Raw genomic sequence first — 14,351 nt, forward strand, 5'->3', positions numbered from 1 at the left:
GAAACGGTGCCGTGAGTGCTAATCTCTCCACCAACATATTTATTGAGCCATTCAATATATTGACATGAAATTTATCAAGACTGGAGAATGTAGCAACCATCCCAAACACTCTGTAAATTTCGGCACCTCGCCAATACAAGACTCACTGAGTACTTTCCTGTGCTATGTTCCCCAGCAGAACCCTTAATATCGGTATGGCATGACGGATTTGTGTTCACTCGCAGCGGAGTAGCATGAACCTCCAAGTACCAAAGTTAAGGCCATTGCACGAAATGCTCAGACGGAAAGCACACTGCATTCTGTAGATAACGATTTTTATGGAAGCATACAAAATCCACCTAATTATTGTGATAACTCACAAAAAACTCATAAACCCGGCTAATTTGCAAAATTAGGGTTTCACGCCGACCCCGTTGGTCGAAGACCTATGCTTAGCCAAACTAGGCGATTAAATTCGCCACAGTACACTGGAAGTGTGGCCACTCCCTAGCTTGCCGACCCCACTTCCCATCGACCAATCAGGTCGCTTTAAACCCGCCACACTCACACAGAAGTGTAGCCACGCCCATGCTTGGCCGACCCTCTTACATTAACCAATCAGGTTGCTTCAAACTCGCCACAATGTTAAAAAGGAGGAAACCATGCCAAATGGTCACAAAGCCAATTGGCTTCCCAAAACCCGCGCCAAACACGCGTGCCAGACGCACATGCCAATCGGCATGACAAACATGCCAAGCAGCATGCCAAACATGCCAAGCAGCATGCCAAACCCGCCAAACGCGCATGCCAGGTGCACGTGCCAATCGGCATGCCAAACTCGCCAAACGCGCATGTCAGTCGCACATGCCAATCGGCATGCCAAACCCTCCAAACGCGCGTGCCATACGCACATGCCAATCGACATGCCAAACATGCCAAGCAACATGCCAAACCCGCCAAACACGCGTACAACACGCACATGCCAAGCAGCATGCCCAACTCCCCAGGCGCACATGCCGATCAGCATGCCTAACTTGCCAAACGCGCATGCTAGGCGCACATGCCAAACGGCATGCCTAACTTGCCAAAAACGCGCATGCCAGGCGCACATTAGGTTTTCGGCATGCTAAACCCTAATTTAGACAAAGTTGCCAGGCGCCGACATAAGGTAGCCATAATCAACGGATATCCTTCCTCATGAGATGCAATCTCAGCCATCCAAGTTCGCCACTGAGATGACAGACTTGTGGCAACTTTCAGGCAACCAGCCGCCTAAAATTAATGGCCATGGCTACGCCAAGCGCCACTTGCACCACCGTGCCACTGGCATGCACGATCCATGCCAGCCATGCCGCATTGCTACTAGCATGCACCAAAAACGCCACTGCGCCATCTTCAGGCGCCAAAACAAGGTAGCCACAATCAACGGCTACCCTTATTTCATAAGATGCGATCTCAGCCATCAAAGTTTGCCACCAAGCCGGCGAGCATGTGGCAAGTTTTAGTCGACCAGCCAAGACGAGCCTAATAGCATCACATGTTATTTACCTGCGACAAGCCTCTCAATTTAAAATTGCCACACGTAGCAAAGTGCTACATGTTTTCCACGAAAACACTCGAGACATCAAAACATGTCACAAACTGGGGGATACTCATCAGGGTATTGGTCTGGCGGTTTACAGCGTGCGGCGTGTAATACGCCCGTTACAAGAAAGTGTCATGAAGCAGGGCGGTTAGTACTGGAAAGAAGTAATGGTGAAACGTATACTTCATTATGGAAACATCAATTCCAGGCGTTATCCGTTACTCCCTTCTTCCACTACTCAATCGTTTCATTTTCTACGAGACCAGTGTACGTTTTGTTGCGACTTGTATAAATAGGTCTCACCTATTTCCACCAAAAGAAAAGTTTTGGTCAGGAGAACAATAGAACATCCATAAATCATCTGATAGCTTTTTCATTCAGATAGGCAGTCCAATTTTCTGATACAAGTCATAAAACACCCACACTTCCAGAACAACGATTCTGGTCTCAAGACTTTCTTCGCTTCCCTCCCTAAGACCAACCCTTCTCCTTCACTTTGTGACCGAAGCAAGTATGGAACGACCATTTCTTGGTTTAAGCCATATTTGTACAGATTGATCTCTCGAATCAAAAGTATTCCCGTGCGATACATTGTTTAGGGTATAAACTCGTTTCTCATTCACACACACGAATTTACCAAAATCAGCAGAAACCGTTTTCACCCATAAACAATTGGCGAACACGGTGGGAGATTAATCTCTCGGTTACAATATAAACTTCCAATTCCAAATTTCATTCTTCAACCCGGATATCAAGATGGTAGAAGTAAACGACGCAGGGTTCAACGGCTCAGTTGTCAATTATTACACGATGAGGAATGACTGGGGACTTCTCATAGTGACAACGACGTCGCCCACAAAACTCAGACTTACGCCCAGAAGATCCATTTTGTTGGGAGACCCTAAAAGCGAGTAAGTCTTGTTAGACAAAGTACATGATCTTCTACTTCAAGTTTTCACGTTGATAATAAGAACCGATAGCCATGTTATCCCCAAAATTTCATCCCATACTTTCTACCGTCATACAACATTCACGTTTCCATGACTCTCCTGGAATATTTGTGCTACTAGCAGTCATGATCAAAACGACATTATTCTAAAATTCATTCCAAAGAATAATCCAAAACCCTCATAGGTAACAATTATCTATCAATCCAAAAATAAAAAAATCAAACCATAAACTAGGGGTTTCGTTTGCATGTCAAAAAAAAAAAACTAAGCAAAAAAAGTCCAGAAGACAGAAGATATTCAAGGAAAATCATTCAGCAATGGCTTGCTCTTATTAGAGAAAGCCTCCTTCGCGTTTTGGAGGGATGCCTGTATCAGCTTCAACTCTGGGACAACTTCTCGACTTCTGCCTCCTGTTGATTAATCAAATCCGCGGAAGGGCCGTCAGCCGCTTCAGCCTGCAACCTTTGGACCTCAGAAAGACCTTCACAGAACCAGGAGACGTTGAACTCAAATCCCACGCACACATCCCGGTGAAACTTCCATCTTGAGATTACATCTTCAGAAACAGTATGGCCAGTCACATTGCACATGTCATAAATCGAAGATAAAGCTTCTTCCACGCGCTTGACCAGCGCAAATCGGCTAGTGATCTTTTTAGATGTGGCAATATGTCCATACCTTTCCCATATCTTGGTATACATCGCCTCATACTTAAATGGTACGCTGAAACCTCCAATCAGCACGTGACCTTCATGAGGAGTCAAAAATGGAGGGTCAAAATGGCGGCTGCAATTGATTCTGCGACCAGCAGGGATTCCTTGGCGACAATCACACCTGCAGCCATGGGAGCGTTTCCTATCATCATGGACACAACAACATCTTCACGATGATCAATCTCCATCTCCAGATTACCAGTGGGTACGGTTTCCATGATTGGAGACACAATTATATCTTCATTGCCGTGAATTCCATCTCAGAATTATTTTTAAAAGTAGCCTCCTCCTGTAAACACCACCAATTGAATATTTGTGCGGTATAAATAAATAGTCCAAGAGGAGAACGTGTGGGAGACTCACCGACTCATCTGTGGGCCCACTGGGATTGGAAGAGGAATCGCTGCCCCGCTCTGAAGAACTTCCCCCATCACCTTGAGACTCTGAGTTTTCTTCATCATCATCTTCCTCTTCACTGCTGAGAGGCTCAGTATCGCCGGACTTTTCTTCAGAAGGCATCACATTTTGACCACTTGCAAGTCTGGTAAATGCGTTTATCTTGTTAAGACACTGAATCAAAAGGAAAGAAATGTTCAGTGACAACAATTCAGAATATTTATGCAAGACGACCAAATCAGGAAGAAAATCATACATACTCGCATATTGGAAGAACTAAAAGTCACAAGAGCCGCCGAATCCGACTGAATACCACCCGCACGGTTTTTAGACCTTCGCTCCTTTTTCTGGGGACCGTCCACATCCAGGCTGGGATATTTCCGCTTAGCCGTAGGAAACTTCCTCAACAATGGATGTTCCGCTAAAACTGCAGAGGAAGGCTTTCCACGGGGATCTTTCATCACGTCATTCACAAACCCATGGAGGGCGAGAAACTCACCCTGCCAGAACATATTGTATTTGGAGGCACTAGTGGAATATAGATTTTTAACTACTTTCTGGGATTCATGAAAACCACTGTTATTAGACAGATGTAACTATAGGTGCTGTGAGCCACAGTTGTTTTATTAAAACCTGTCTCAGAAACAATAGTTTCCTTAGAGGGTATTTTTGTAAAAATATATAGCTCCCTAATAGCTTTTATTGGATTTGAAAAACGTCTCTGAGAGAAAGCAACTTCTATAATCCTCTCTCTTCTCTCATCTTATCTATCTGTATGTGCAGTACTCCTTCGGCAACCTTCCGTTTCTTCTCTCTCACAACTTAATCGCTCTCTATGTTTCAGTCGATTTTTTTCCTCAATCATAACAATAAGTCAATTGTGAATCAGTATATGGTTTTTCTTCCTCTTATTCTTCAAATAGATCTATCAAATTCTTACACCTATAGTTTTGAGATTCCTTAAACCGAATCAGTATGAAGAAATCTAAGATTCTGGAGAGATTTCTCTATTTCACGAGGTTACTAGACTATGGGTTTTATTTAATTTCTGTTTTCAATTCTTAGATTTGGGTTTTAGGGTTTCTGATGATTATACGTTGGTGTTTTTTCAGAGTTCTGAGATTCCTTAAACCGAATCAGTATGAAGAAATCTAAGATTCTGGAGAGGTTTCTCTACTTCACGAGGTTACTAGACTATGTGTTTTATTTAATTTCTGTTTTCAATTCTTAGATTTGGGTTTTAGGGTTTCTGATGATTATATGTTGGTGTTTTTTCAGGTTGGTTTGTATTCAAAAGGGTTTTGAATGAACGTCTTCAACAACTTCTAAGGTATAGAAACATTATTACTTCTTATGATTTCAATTTCTCAAATTAGGGCTTATTTAATTTTGACATTACTTTTTCTTATTTGGAATTCAGATACGTAGATTTGGGTGTTATTTGTTTGGTTTTAATGGTGTTATTTGTTTGGTTTTAATTGAATTTTCAATATGGTTTTTCAGTTTTCCTCCTTTTAAGTTGTGGGTTTTATTGAATGGAATAAAGTTGTGCATGATTAATTGGGGTTTTCCTGCCATTTTATTTGTATGTTGTTGTTCCTGTGGTGGTGCTTCTTGTTAGGTTGGTTGTGGGTGTATGATTATGGCTACCGGTGGTAAATGTTTTGTGGTCTGTGGTCTGTTTGATAATTACTCTGTCTTTTGCTCAAGTTAGTTCTGTTTTTCTGAAAATATTTCTCACTACATTAGTTTGTGTTGCCGGACTTTGATTGCCTGCTGACTTATTGGATCACTCTTCTATTCAGCGAGAACCACCTGTGAGTGACGATTCTGTTGCTTGCATCAGTGGATGTAAGGTCTGGCTGCCTTCATTTTTGTTTTGCGTTTGGTTTGGTGCTTGCGAGGTATCCCCTAACATGAATCTGTTTTGGATGTTTCAGCATATGGCAGAGGTAGTGAATTGAGATCTTGGACTAAGTTCAGAGCTAAAGGTTAGAACATAAGGGTTTGTGGATATAAACCAAGAAGGAAGCACAAGAGGAGGGAATTACTTGCACCTGGTTAATCTAGTTCCGTGGAAAGTATTTTGGAATACCCCATTATGACATTTAATGTTGTTGACTTTGGAATTTGGGAAGGTTCAATAATAGTAGTGGCCGACGAAACTGGTGATTTGCTATACTTGGGAAGGTTTTCTCATAGTCACATCTTATTTTTAGATTATCGTTGTGCGTAACTACTTGATATAAATTTCAAAAAATATTTTCATGTCTTTTCTTGTCAAATTCTTGATACAGGGGTTGATCAATGTTCCCTGTGTGTTAATAGAGAAAGTTTTGCTTTAATCTCTAATAGCCCAACCTAGAAAATCTGGAACAACTTTGAGTTTTGATTTTGATATCATCAGTCTAACAGTCTTGGTCAGATTTATGTTTAGAAACTGTAGAATATTACAGGACTGTTGTTATGGATTCCTTCTATATAGGTTTCAATTAATGATGACAAACATTGTAGCTAAGAAGTGGCATCCGTTAAATTTGGTGTATACATATTTTCATCCATCAATTCCTAGTCCAGTCACATGTAAATAGTAGATTTTTACTGAAATCTGTTAGAGAAATATTAACACTTCTCAGCTTTGCCCATTACTGTGCCAATAACTTGTTAATGGAACTGCATCATGCAGTTCAGATTACGAAGTTTTCAAAAATTTTAGGAGGAGAGATCAACTATGGCTTACTAGCGTTGTGTGTCTCTTGGGTCTGATGTGTTAGAGCATTGTAATAAGAGAAAACTGACTGTATATCTTTGAGGAAGTGTACTGCAGATAGTGCAATTAGGTTCTAACTTCTAAGGTCAGGTGGTCTCAACCACTGTTTCTAGGGCATCAGAGCGGAATAAGATAACTATCGTAGTATTATCTGAAACTATTTTGATATTAGTCTTGGTCAAAACTTAAGTTTACAACTATCGAAAATTTACTGACACACTGATATTGATTACTGTAATGTAGTTATCAAGGTTGTTAGCGTTGACAACAAGTAATGATGATGCATACTCTAATCCTCAACTATATTATGACGTGGGCTTGAAAATGTTGGATCAGTAACCTAAATTGTGATTAACTTATGGATTTACGAGGCAGTGTCAGGGGAGGACAATGGCCCCTGCATTGTAGTTCAGTTCAATTTTAAACTCAATTCATAGAATGAAATTGTGAGATGAATTAGCTTGTTGTAGCTCTGGGATCAGGTTATGAAATGAAAAAATCATGTCACTGTGGGGGGGAATTTCCCTTGGGGTTGTAGTTTAGTTTTTAGCCTACTTTCTAGCATCAACTGTGAATGTTGACGGTCAATTATTCTACTTTTGGATTTAGCCACTCACGTCTGAATTTATGAACAACCATGCCCTTTTCTAGCGAAGACGCAGTATTGTATCATGTTTTCCTCAAGCCGTTTATTACTTAACTTGATTTCTTTTTTCTTTATGTCAATTGTCTGAATTCCATGTATTGAACTGATGCGCTACTTAATGTTACCTTCTTAAGAGATCTTTTAAATGCTCTATTGTGTTTGTAGGGGAAGATGTTTCTCCTGGATTAAGAAAAGGTATGTCCTAAACATACTGTCATTTTTCATTATTTGTTCGTGTGTGCAGAAAAATTATGTCTTTTATTCATTTGTGATCTCCTAAGATTACAAATCATATATTTAATTTTTGATATCCTGTTGTTTCATGCTAAGCCTGTATGCATTTCGTTTTAAGTTTGCAGCTCACCTATGAGTGACTTCATTACCACTATGATTTTTATGTGAGAAAATATATATACCAATCATCAGATTCTGACCGGAAGATCAATTTTTTATGTGATCTTCATTACCTCGATGTTGCAGATCTATTTTGTTAGGTGAATTCACCGTGTCCCCTTTTTTGAAAACCACATTTGGATGCATAAAAAAGCTCAAATATAGTATTTTACACAATCCAACTTAATGGTTTTGCTTTTCTCGTAACTGTAATGCGACTGGAAGAGTTTTTTATGAAGCAAAATGATAGTTGAATCAAGTGGGGCCTTGGCACCTAGCAACATGCTCAGCTAAATCTCCTAACCTGAATGATATATTAGGGGTGAGATGATGGTGAACACATTCGGAAATTGATATATTAGGTCAAGAAAGTTGGTGGTTTTGTAATACCACAAAAAATGTTTAAGCTAATACAATTGCCGACCTTTTAGGACATTCTTAATATGAAACCATTTTACTAACTTTACAAAAGTTCACATTACAAGTTTTACTCGACACAAGACCGTTCTAGAACACTTACTGCCTAGAGAATTCTAGACTACTATAGTCTTTGTGAATTACTTCTTTTGTTAGCATCAAATGTTAGTATTTTGGGATTTTTTTTCTTCACAGAATCATGTGGTTATTGATCTTGCCATTGAAGTGGCATTTTTATCTTTATTTTTGTTTTTGTAATGCGATTTACTTAGCTACTTGTCACGACTATGCAAATTCACTGCAATGATTCATTTTCTTCTTTAATTTTTAACATTCAATGTATTTTCCCTTAAAATTGAACAGGAAAAGAACATATTTTGTCAATTTTTCGACAAGTCCTCACATTTTCTTCACAGGTTGAATTGTTTATGTACAAGTATTATGTTATTGTTTTGAATTCATTTTGTTTGGATTTTTTGCAGGTGGAATTAAACTTTGATCATGTAAATGGTAATGGATGCAGCTATGAACCTCTCTACGTGTGTCAACTGGCAAGTTTGCTGGATAATTAGGGTCTCAATTGGTGAAGTTAGTGGATTTTCTCCCAAGACTTTTATCAATTCACTGTGTATGTTTTGGGTTAGGATGCAAAATAGTTGCAGTTCATATGTTTTATTTAATTCATGAGTGGATATACAATTGTACGTGTAGTTGTAGGTGCTGCTGGTATCGAGTATATTTGTTTCTCTTTTCCTATTTTTTTACTGTTGTTAATTGTTGTAGTCTTGGTTTTTCTTTTTTGCAGCTTAGGGATAGAATAATGGACCTGATTAGAGCTAGTTTTCAGAAGATGAAGACATGGATGGTGAAGTCTCGCCTTCATGTTTTGAAGACACGATGGTGAAGTCTTACCTTCATGTTTTGAAACTTTATGGTTGTAAAGCCTGTAGTAGGAACATGGGTTAAGGTTTTCCATCTTAGTGTTAGATATTTCTTTCAGACTTGGAACTCGCAGTATTTACGTAGTTGAAATTGTAAACTGAATTCACTTTCAATACCAACTGAGTTTTAAAGTCCTATCAATTTAATTTTGTGAAAGTCGGTTTTGAAGTCATTATTATTAATTGTGATTCAGCTTTTAGTTTTTGATTCAGTTGAATCAGCTTTGGATTCAGCTGAATCAATTATTATTATTTTTTTTATGAAATATCATCAATAAAAACTACCGTGTCTGTCAGTATGTTTATAGTTACCGGAAAACAATGATTTTTCTAAAGAAATCAACCTTTGCCAGAAACAGTCGTTTTGGAAAAAACCACTTCTAAATTTCAACTAATGGACACAGTCGTTTTTAGTGATATTACTTCTTGTCCTGACAGTCGTTTTAATTCCATTTTCCACCAGTGAGGTCGTCGATGGACTTTGTTCCGATAGCAGGAAAGGGAGGTTTTTACCCGGCACAAGAACACTGTTATCAAGAGCAGCTGACAACAATTCTTTTGGAGCCACCGACTGACGAAGAAATGGGCCTCCTTGGTCAAAACCCATATGCCGAGCAACCCTGACAATATTATAAGGAACCACCTCATAAGATCCCATGAAGAAATATGGCACGTGTCCAGGTGTACAGCTTCGCATGAATATGATTTCTCTAACGCTCATATTCTCTTCAGCATAAAGCAAAGTAATATTTGGGGCAGCAGCGAAAATGTTCGGCTGAACTATGGACGCATGAACCGGAGCCCAATGACGAAAGTTAACCGCATACGCATTGTCGAGGAAGTCGATGAGCTTCGACCCGGATTTTGGACGCTTGTTCAACCAGCGGAGTATCCTGGAACCGCCATAGGAGTCAGGAAATGAAGCCAGTGGCTTAGGAGCATAATTTTTGAAATGCTCCCACAACCACGTTTGAAGAAAAGTGATGTGGACATACGAGTCTGCTTTCATATGAACATTAGAAACATACATGTCCCCAGTCAAGTGATCTAGATGGGTGTACAAAGATCCAAGAAACAAGCCGCCAATGGGGAGGACAACACCTTTCGCTTATTTGATGGACAGTTTAATGAGCTCCTGTCTTATCTCCTTCTTGCCAAAGCCATCATCAAGAATATCTCTGGATAACCACAGAGCCAAAAATGCAGCGACATGGAGTGTACCGTTCATCTGATCCGGCTCCGAGTCTTTCGAGAACCATTCAGACGCCCAACAGCTGCAGAAGCACTTCGTTTCGTAATCTTTTCGAACAAACCCTGCCGACTTGGCAACGAGAGTGGAACGCATTTCCTGTTCCTCATCAGACAAAGTAATGTCAAGGTTCTCTATTATTGGTAGATTCAACAGGATGGCTACACTCTCTAAAGAAATAGTCATTTCACCCCACCTGCATATGGCCGTATGAGTATACGGACACCATCTGGAGATAAAAGTGACCAAGCCCACGATGTCCTTCCTGATTTGAAGTGTTGCAGAAGCCATGACCGCATTGATGATATGCGCCCTGGTCAGACTGTCTCTTACGCAGTCTTGACTTATCATGAACCGCATCCATTTATCAAAAGAACGCAATGGACTCTAACAAGCTCTGAAGTCAATAAGAGAAGCATGATACTCATTTTTCTGAAGACAAAATTGTATCACGCGCCCTGGCCGAACTGATGGGGCGTCTCCTTCATTTTCTGAACCGCTCAGAAGGATAGCCACATATTTTGGATGGTTTCTCTTAACCGTGGCAGACTGTGTAAAGTATTCGTCATCCGTGTTGGGCTTGGAGTTGCTAACGTTTTTCGACATAGCGGCAGGACTATTCGCGGGTGACATCCTAACAAAATTTTCTTATACTGCTTTCACTTTCAAAATAACTACAACGGAGCAAAACGAAGAAAAGTTACTGCCAAAAAAAAGAGGTGCATGAACACTACTTTATCACCGGCGGAGGATCTATTTTGGTCACAAGCCAATTTATTTTGGTCGCAAGTCATAACACACATAGCCAAAAGAGTGGGGAATGATACTCGCTTCAACGAGCCATGTTTTGCCGCGGGAAACGTGCCTCTAGCCAATACCGTGTCTTGCAGCATGAAGTATGCTCTCGACCAAAGGGAGAGTGTGTCCCACCACGAAAATTGTGCACACGGCCACAAAGGGAAAAGAAAACCCTAAAGCTAGGTTTTCATGGGAGAAGAACTAACGGCGGCCACCTATCCGTGCACACCTACTTTGCATAATAATGGGCTTCCTTACTATCAATGTGACGGCTAATATTACAACTATACTGCTAGCAGAGAAGAATCATTCATACAAGAGTATTTCTACGGGTTTATGGAGGATATGCCTATGGGTAGGGTTTACACCAACACAAAAGAACGAGCTAAAGAAGAAACGCTAGAATACATACTTGGAATATGCTCGCCTGCTTTATTTCTACCGCTCTTCCACTAGCACCAAGACGTAGAAATAAAACCAATAATACGAGGTAAAGAGGAGGGGTGACGCCTTTTATAGGCATGACACCTTTTGGAGTTCGAATAGGGGAAGGTTTCTTATTTTTGGGCCATGCGTGGAAAGAGGCAACCAGACCCACGCCCGGCCAAGCCAAACCAACAACTTTGCATCCCAAGCCGAGCCAACAGTTCCACGTCCCAAGCGTGCCAAGACAGCGCCACGTCCAAGCCAAGATAGTGCACGACCAAGCCAAGCGCCAACGCCTCCATGCCAAGCCAGCAGCGCCACGGACAAACCAAGCTAACGACGCCATCTTAGCCGTTCAAAGCAGCGCCATCTTCACGAAGCCAACGACGCCATCTTAGCCGTTCAAAGCAGCGCCATCTCCACCAACCCAAAGCCGGCGCCAACAGTCTGCGTCCCAAGCCAATGCCATCAGCCCGCGTCCCAACCATCGATCCGCTCCATGACCAATGCCATCATCCCGCTCCATGGACAGCGCTAGCAGTCCACTACCTAGCCAGCAGTCCGCGTCCTAGCCAGCAGTCCGCGTCCTAGTCAGTAGTCCGCTCCATAGCCAGCGCCATCTACCTTTCTAAACCAGCCAGTGCCCATTCCGTGGACCAGGTTGCAGTGCCACTTCTGCCGATCAGCAATCCAAATCTGCAACGCTGATGCCAACACCCCATGGCCTAACTGAATTTATGCAAAGCCACCAATCCAAGGGTCACAAATTCCTCAGGCCTCCCGACAAAGGTTAGCCAAATCTTCCTGACAATCTCTTCATGACTTGCCGTTTCGATTTTATCCTTGTCCGTCACCATCTTATGCTTACCCCGCAATAATGTCATTGTTCCGAGCTAAGCAAGGGACTTAATGTTGATGGTGGTTTTTAGCTTAGGGTTAAAATCGTAAAATCTTGCACCTGACGTCATTCTGCAAGGAAACGGTGTCGTAAGTGCTAACCTCTCCACCAGCATATTTATTGAGCCATTCAATATATTGACATGAAATTATCCAGACTGGCGAATGTAGCAACTATCCCAAACACTGTGTAAATTTCGGCACCTAGCCAATACAAGATTCACTGAGTACTTTTCTATGCTATGTTCCCCGACGGAACTCTTAATATCGGTATGGCATGACAGATTTGTGTTCACTCGCAGCGGAGTAACATGAACCTCCAAGTACCAAAATTAAGGCCATTGCACGAAATGCTCAGACGGAAAGCACACTGCATTCTGTAGATAAGGATTTTTATGGAAGCATACAAAATCCAGCTAATTATTGTGATAACTCACAAAAAACTCATAAACCGACTAATTTGCAAAATTAGGGTTTCACGCCCCGCGCAGTACACTAGACCCCGTTGGTCGAAGAACTATGTTTAGCCAAACTAGGCGATTAAATTCTCCACAGCACACTGGAAGTTTGGCCACGCCCTAGCTTGCTGACCCCACTTCCCATCGACCAATCAGGTTGCTTTAAATCCGCCACACTCACGCAGAAGTGTAGACACGCCCATGCTTGGCCGACCCTCTTACATTAACCAATCAGGTCGCTTCAAACTCACCACAATGTTGAAAAGGAGGAAAAAAACGCGATGGTCACAAAGCCAATTGGCTTTCCAAAACCCGCGCCAAACACGCGTACCAGACGCACATGCCAATCGGCATGACAAACATGCCAAGTAGCATGCCAAACCCGCCAAACCCGCATGCCAGGTGCACGTGCCAATAGGCATGCCAAACATGCCAAGCAGCATGCCAAACTCGCCAAACGCGCATGCCAGGCGCACATGCCAATCCACATGCCAAACATGCCGAGCAGCATGCCAAACCCGCCAAACGTGCGTGCCAGACGCATATGCCAATCGGCATGCCAAACATGCCAAGCAGCATGCCAAACCCGCAAAATGCGCGTGCCATACGCACATGCCAATCGGCATGCCAAACTCGCCAGGCGCACATGCCAATCAGCATGCCTAACTTGCCAAATGCGCATGCCAGGCGCACATGCCAAACGACATGCCTAACTTTCCAAAAATGCGCATGTCAGGCGCACATTAGGGTTTCGGCATGTTAAACCCTAAGACAAAGTTGCCAGGCTCCGACAGAAGGTAGCCATAATCAACAGCTATCCTTCCTCATGAGATGCAATCTCAGCCTTCCAAGTTCTCCACCGAGCTGACAGACTTGTGGCAACTTTCAGGCGACCAACCGCCTAAAATTAATGGCCATGGCTATGCCAAGCGCCACTTGCACCACCGTGCCACTGGCATGCACGAGCCATGCCAGCCATGCCACATTGCTACTGGAATGCACCAAAAACGCCACTGCGCCATCTTCAGGCGCCAACACAAGGTAGTCACAATCAACGACTACCCTTATTTCATAAGATGCGATCTCAGCTATCAAATTTCGCCACAAAGCTGGCGAGTTTGTGGCAAGTTTTAGGTGACCAGCCAAGACGAGCTAATAACATCACATGCTATTTACCTGCGGCAAGCCTCTCAATTTCAACTTTCCACACGTAGCAAAGTGCTACATGTTTTCCACGAAAACACTCGAGACATCAAAACATGTCACAAACGGGGGGATACTCATCAGGGTATTCCTCTAGCGGTTTACAGCGTGCGGCGTGCAATACTCCTGTTACAAGAAAGTGTCATAAAGCGGGCAGTTAGTACTGGCAATAAGTAATGGTGAAACGTATCCTTCATTATGGAAACATCAATTCCAGGAGTTATCCGTTACTCCCTTCTTCCACTACTCAATCGTTTCATTTCCTACGAGATCAGGGTACATTTTGTTGTGACTTGTATAAATAGGTCTCACCTATTTCCACCAAAAGAAAAGTTTTGGTCAGGAGAACAATAGAACATCCAGAAATCTTCTGATAGCTTTTTCATTCAGCTAGGCAGTCCAATTTTCTGATACAAGTCACAAAACACCCATACTTCCAGAACAATGATTCTGGTCTCAACACTTTCTTCGCTTCCCTCCCTAAGACATATGCTGTGGAAACAACTTCTCCACAGAATGTAAAAGGTAAG

The 14,351-nt window shown here is 42.1% G+C and overlaps 1 long non-coding RNA gene across 7 annotated transcripts; it reads left to right on the forward strand.

Moving 5' to 3' along the window:
* Window positions 1-4,361: 4,361 nt before the first annotated feature.
* LOC113350118 lies at window positions 4,362-12,147 on the forward strand. 7 transcript variants are annotated; one of them, XR_003360631.1, is made up of 8 exons: window positions 4,362-4,642; window positions 4,736-4,808; window positions 4,902-4,953; window positions 5,429-5,479; window positions 5,564-7,234; window positions 8,332-8,437; window positions 8,655-8,749; window positions 9,254-12,147. It is a non-coding gene; the product is annotated as an uncharacterized LOC113350118 (long non-coding RNA). The 7 variants fall into 7 exon arrangements; XR_003360633.1 differs by lacking the exon at window positions 9,254-12,147 and having other exon boundaries at window positions 5,373-5,479; window positions 8,655-8,963; XR_003360634.1 differs by lacking the exon at window positions 9,254-12,147 and having other exon boundaries at window positions 5,373-5,474; window positions 8,655-8,963.
* Window positions 12,148-14,351: the final 2,204 nt, after the last annotated feature.

The sequence above is a fragment of the Papaver somniferum genome, chromosome 2, assembly GCF_003573695.1.
Source record: "Papaver somniferum cultivar HN1 chromosome 2, ASM357369v1, whole genome shotgun sequence".
Classification (NCBI taxonomy): Eukaryota; Viridiplantae; Streptophyta; class Magnoliopsida; order Ranunculales; family Papaveraceae; genus Papaver; species Papaver somniferum.